The following is a 5691-nucleotide window of genomic DNA, read 5'->3' as shown; positions in this document are numbered from 1 at the left end:
ATGCACAGTGGAAGGGCAAGAGGAACATGGGACATCCCACTTGAAAGAAGGAAAAACATTTTCTCCTGAAGAGATCAAACGATGGACCAGCATCCCGGAGAGGTTGTGGGGATCTCCATCCTTGGAGCTTTTTCAAAATTTGTCTGGACAAGCCCATGAGAAATCTGATCTACCTGAAGCTGTTTTGAGAAGGAGCTAGGAGTAGAGACCTACTAGAGACTAAAGCTCCCTCCCAGCCAAAATTATTCGGCAATACAATGGTTTTACATGGAACTGAGGAGAATCACGGTGTAAGGGAGTCCCACTGTGCAAAGTGCGAGGCATCCTTCTTCAGGGGTTTGTTCCCTGGCCTGTGCTCTACATCTGCTTTGGCCTGAGGAGAACAGTTTTGGCTTGCCTTCCAAGCATGGTCTTGCTGGGCAGGCAGGGCGTGGTCAACGGCTCCAAGCAGAGGTGTGTACTGCAGGCCCTACGTGGGCTCAGAGGACCCTCTCACCTTAGTGCCTTTCCCCAGGGGCCTGACTCTGCTCCACAAACACAGCGGTGTGTGCCCTACACTGCCTAGTCTTAGCCCTGAGGTGCTCCTCTCCCGGGCCCTTTCCAGCCCAGTCCCTCTCTACCTCCCCTGCCCTCTCCCCAGCCCACCCAGCAGAGCAACCCAGGCTGCGGGTGTCCCCACAGCAGTGCCCACCACAGGGTGCTGCAGAGCTCTGGGCACTCACACCACAGCCCCAGCCCCTCTGAAGGGCAGAGCAGCTCCAGGGGGCAGAGAGGGGTATGAGACACAGGTAGAAAGAAGTTTTCATTTATTCCTCCCCGCAACACAAATTGCTCCTTTGCTCTTCCCCCAGGACGTCTCTGCTTCCCAAAGAGTCTTTCCCCAGGTCAGTGTGTCCATGCTGGCCTGGCTGGCCATTCCTGCACCCCTCCCCTGTGCTCCCTGCAGGCTCCCAGGCTGGTGGTGCTGCTCTGCAGCGTGAGCGGGCTGTGGGGCCACAGGGTGACTCCGCACTGGATGAGCATCTGTCACCAGTCCTCTAATATATGAGACAGTCTCCAGCAGATACCTCTGGACCACTGACCCTCTCCACTGGCACTGGACACCAACAAGTGGGAGCTGAATCCAGCCTGAATCCCTTCGCACATCACCCTCTGAGCTCATGTTCCTTAGCCCATGGAAAAACCAAGCACGGCAACAGGGCCTTTAGGGTGCAATTTCCTGAGCACATTCTGGGCTCCAGCTTTGGAAGAAGACCACATTGCTCAGGCACTGTATTGAGCAAGTCCTCTTTTATTACGGAGATACTACTTGGGAGGCCAGCTCTGACACAGTGATAGGCAGATTTACAGAAGGCCTCTGGGTCAGACAGACGGGGTTTGTGCTTCTGGAGAAGTGGGAGGAATTCAAATAGTTGTGTACAAACATGATTATCACAAACAGAATGCACAAATCACAAGTTACGTGAGACAAATTGGAAATCAGTTGTGAGGAGAGATGGGCAGCTCATCACTGCTGAAACAGTACCAGCTAAATTAGTTTCTTCAGTGCATCCTTGAGCTCCTTGTTCCTCATGCTGTAGATGAGAGGGTTCACTGCTGGAGGCACCACTGCGTAAAGAACAGTCACCACCAGATCCAGAGATGGGGAGGAGAGGGAAGGGGGCTTCAGGTAGGCAAACGTGACTGTGCTGACAAGCAAGGAGACTACAGCCAGGTGAGGGAGGCACGTGGAAAAGGCTTTATGCCGGCCCTGCTCAGAGGGGATCCTCAACACAGCACTGAAGATCTGCACGTAGGACAGCACAATGAAAACAAAACACCCAAAGACTAAACAAAGACTAATGACAATAAGCCCAACTTCCCTGAGGTAGGAGTCTGAGCAGGAGAGCTTGAGGATCTGGGGGATTTCACAGAAGAACTGGTCCACTGTGTTGCCTTGGCAGAGTGGTAGTGAAAATGTATCAGCAGTGTGCATCACAGCTTTGAGAAAAGCACTGGCCCAGGCAGCTGCTGCCATTTTGACACAGGTTCTGGTGTCCATGATGGCCCCATAGTGCAGGGGTCTGCAGATGGCCACAAAGCGGTTATAGGCCATGACAGTGAGGAGATAAAACTCTGCTGAATATAAGAAAAAGAGGAAAAAGACCTGGGCAACACATCCTGAGTAGGAAATGGCTCTTGTATCCCACAGAGAATTGGCCATGGATTTGGGGACAGTGGTGGAGATAGTGCCAAGGTCAAGGAGGGAGAGGTTGAGGAGGAAGAAGTACATGGGGTGTGGAGGTGGTGGTTGCAGGCTACGGCTGTGATGATGAGGCTGTTGCCCAGGAGGGCAGCCAGGTAGATGCCCAGGAAGAGCGAGAAGTGCAAGAGCTGTAGCTCCCGTGTGTCAGCGAATGCCAGGAGGAGGAACTCGTTGAGGGAGCTGCTGTTGGACATCACGCTCTCTCTGGGCATGGGGGACTGTTCAGAGAAGAAAAAAAGACGTTGAGCAGTAAGGAGAGACTTTTCAAGTACCCCCACCCCCGACCCTTCAAATGTTCCACTTCTCATACAGCCCCCCACATCGCCTCTCTCTTTGCTGATAGGATCTTTGTGCAACTATGCACTGGCTGAGTGTGCTGTGATGCAGAGATCTCATAGCAGAGGTGCTATGGGACAGCAGTGCCTTTCTGGAGGGCAGCTCACAGCCTGGCAGGACACCACAGGGAAACAGTCAAATGTCCTAAAGATGGGCTCTCCTTAAAAGGAGAATCAGCTCCACTCCCACCCTACGGATGGCATTTCCTGGAGCCTCACAGGTTAGTAAGGAGCTGGGCCAACCTCACTTCCATGTGAGTTTTGTCCTCACTCCTAAGAGACCACTCTCTTGCACAACTTGCAGTGGTGGTGTCTGAGCTGCAGCTGAAACCTCAGAACCCCAGGGAACCCAAAAGCAAGAACAGGAGCAGCATGGAGAGGAGGGGAAACAAGGAGCAACCCCATGATCCTGCTGCCAAGGGAGGGAAGGAGAGAGGGGCAGATGGGCACTCAGGAAAGCCCTCACCTTACCCAGCTGGGCATGCTGCCTCACACCCGGAAACATTTGCAGGGCAGTCGCTCTCAGTCCCTTTGTCAGGCACAAAATGAGCATGTGGCAGGAGAAAGGCCCCTCTCCTCTGCTGGAGGTGTGGCTGCAGAGGAGGCAGCTCATGCCCTGGACCCCATGGCTGTCAGGGCAGAGGCTCTGCTGGGTGGGAGAGAAGACACGGGGGACTTGCTCAGAGGAAGGTGTCTGCATCGGAGGGACTGACCGTGACTTGCCCAAATCCATCCTCCCATGATGATTCTGTTCGCAGTTCCCTCTCATTCCCTGCCCATCGCTGCTGCCTGGAGCTGCCCCTGCTGGCAGCTCTTACTCTGTCCCAACATCTTTTCCCAGTCAGTGCTCACAGCCCCCATCCCACCTGCTGGGTGCTCAGTTCTGCCCTGCAGAAACCTCCCGGATCAAGGCACTGTCCAGGGGCACCTCTGTGCATGCAGATCCTAAGGAGGAGGTCACATAAACCGCAGGGAGGCAAAAAAGGGCATGCTGATGCTGTCTGTAGGCTAAGGTGGGGATGAAGTGGCTTCCTGAGTGTTCTCACAGACCTATTATTGTCTGAGACTGAAGGTTTAGGACTCCCAGTTCTTGCTAAAGCAGAAAAGTCTTTCCTTCATTCTCCCTGCCAAAATTAGGAAACTGAAAGTGCAGATACCCGAAGGAAAGCACCTTCTCTTGCAAGTAGCCCTTCTCTTGATCTTCCTCTTGAAAAGACCGCTCAGACATGGCATGTGCATGAGCTAGAGCTGTGAGCAGCCTTGACCCATGCAGCACCCTCTCAGCAGGAGAATGAACCTGCCTGACGGGGGTTGGTCCTCTCACCCAGAGCTTCTCCCCGCAGTGCTGTGGGGAGTTACCCAGGCAGGCTGAGTGCTGACCCTTGCAGGTAGCAGAGTCACTGCCCCGGGCACACAGCACCCCGGGGCACAGGGACACTGCTCTGAATCACGAATCTGGGCAGACCTGCATGCATGCCCTGGCTTCACACCCTTGCAGTGTCCCTGAGAGAAGGGAACAGGATGTCCTGTCTCTGTGACAGTGTGGCAGGGAATCACTGCTCTAAAACAACTCCTCCTCTTATGCACTGGAGAAGCCGGGAGAGCAATCCTTAAAAAGCCTATCAGCCATGGGATGGGATAGGTTCAGAAGACTCCTCCAGGAACCTCAGTAGCATTGCCCTGCAGCCAGAGACTTACCATGTTCAGGAGCTGTGAAGATTCCTCCCACAAGGAGCTCTCCTCTCTCCTCCCACTCCACACTGCTTTTCACTTCTCGCTGTTGTGTTTCATCTCATGTCAGCAGCAGCAGGCAGTGCCTGCAGCTCTGCTGCTCTTTGCAGAGGAGCTGCTCCTGCACACAGCTGTCTCTGGGCAGTGCTGCCTTGTTGCCATCAGCTCCCTCCATCATCGTAGCCTGGCCCCACTCAGGAGCAGAGGCCCAGCTGAAGGCATGAATTTCTCTGTCCCTTGTGCTCTTTCCTCCTGGGAAATGTTCACTGAGGTAAACCAAAGTAATCACCGATGATCCCTCTCTAAGCACTGAAGGAGGACTGATTACGGCATTGCAATTTGTCTCATCACAGGATGGTTATCTGCAAGAGGCAGAAATGTCCCACTCTGGAAGCCCCTATTCCCATCTCTTAACTAGGCAGGACACCTAGATGGCATCAGGAAGGGAGTTTATTTATCCATGGTTCAGCTGTTGATTCAGATGAGTCAATCAAGGCATCTTATGCCAGATTAGAAGCCCCTGGGCTGGAGTGGGATTCAGATCCCTCCCGTGAACTCACCAACTTGGCTACACTGGGAACTCACGGCTTAGCCCCAGGGCAATAAGGCAGCACACCGGAATCAGAAGGAGGGAGTGGCTGCGATGGAGGAATTTAGAACTATTGTCCAGGGTCATAGCAATGGTGTTAGGGAAGAAAAAGCTCCCTGAGGATTGACATTTGCATGGCATGTCAAGGGCATGAAGAGGAGCTGCTACTGCTTCAGTAAGAATCAAAGAATAGACCGGAAAATGTGGCCTCACTGCTAAATGGGACAGGGAATCTTGTAGCAGCAGATGCAGATAGGTCTGAAGAACTCAACCCCTTGTTAGCTTCCGTTTCCACAAGCAAGGTCTCTGTGGCTGTGCCTTGAGTCAGGACTCCAGAGGAGAAAAACAACCAACAGTGGACAGGGTTCGTGAGGGATTACTTGTGAGAACTCTAACTATACAAGTCAAGGGGGTTGGATGGGCTGCAGCCGAGGATGCTGTGAGAGCTGATTCCTGTCACTGAAAGGCCACTCGCTATCATCTTTGAAAGGTTGTGCAGATGGGGCGAAGTCCCAGTGACTGCAGAAAGGCAATTGTTACATCCATCTACAAAAAAGGACAACAGGACAACCTGGGCAGGCAGTTCAGCCTCACTTTGGTGAGGAGTGAGTCATGGAGCAAATCCTCTCAGATCACATTTCTGGGGACATGAAGGAGAAGAAGGTGCCTGGGAACAGTTAGCATGGATTTACCCAGGGTAAATTGTGCCTCACCAACCAGATTGACTTCTATGAATAAATAACTGTATTTGTGGACGGAGAAGAGTAAATGTCCTTTACCTAGACTTTAGC

General features: G+C 53.0%; 1 pseudogene; it reads right to left on the bottom strand.

Annotated features, from left to right (window-relative positions):
• Positions 1-1528: 1528 nt before the first annotated feature.
• On the bottom strand, positions 1529-2439 carry LOC136995978 (olfactory receptor 14A16-like; annotated as a pseudogene).
• Between the last annotated feature and the right edge of the window lie 3252 nt (positions 2440-5691).

This window comes from Apteryx mantelli, unplaced genomic scaffold (genome assembly GCF_036417845.1).
Source record: "Apteryx mantelli isolate bAptMan1 unplaced genomic scaffold, bAptMan1.hap1 HAP1_SCAFFOLD_20, whole genome shotgun sequence".
In the NCBI taxonomy this organism is placed as follows: Eukaryota; Metazoa; Chordata; class Aves; order Apterygiformes; family Apterygidae; genus Apteryx; species Apteryx mantelli.
The sequence above is the reverse complement of the archived record's forward strand: the minus strand, read 5'-3'. Positions and strand labels throughout refer to the sequence as shown.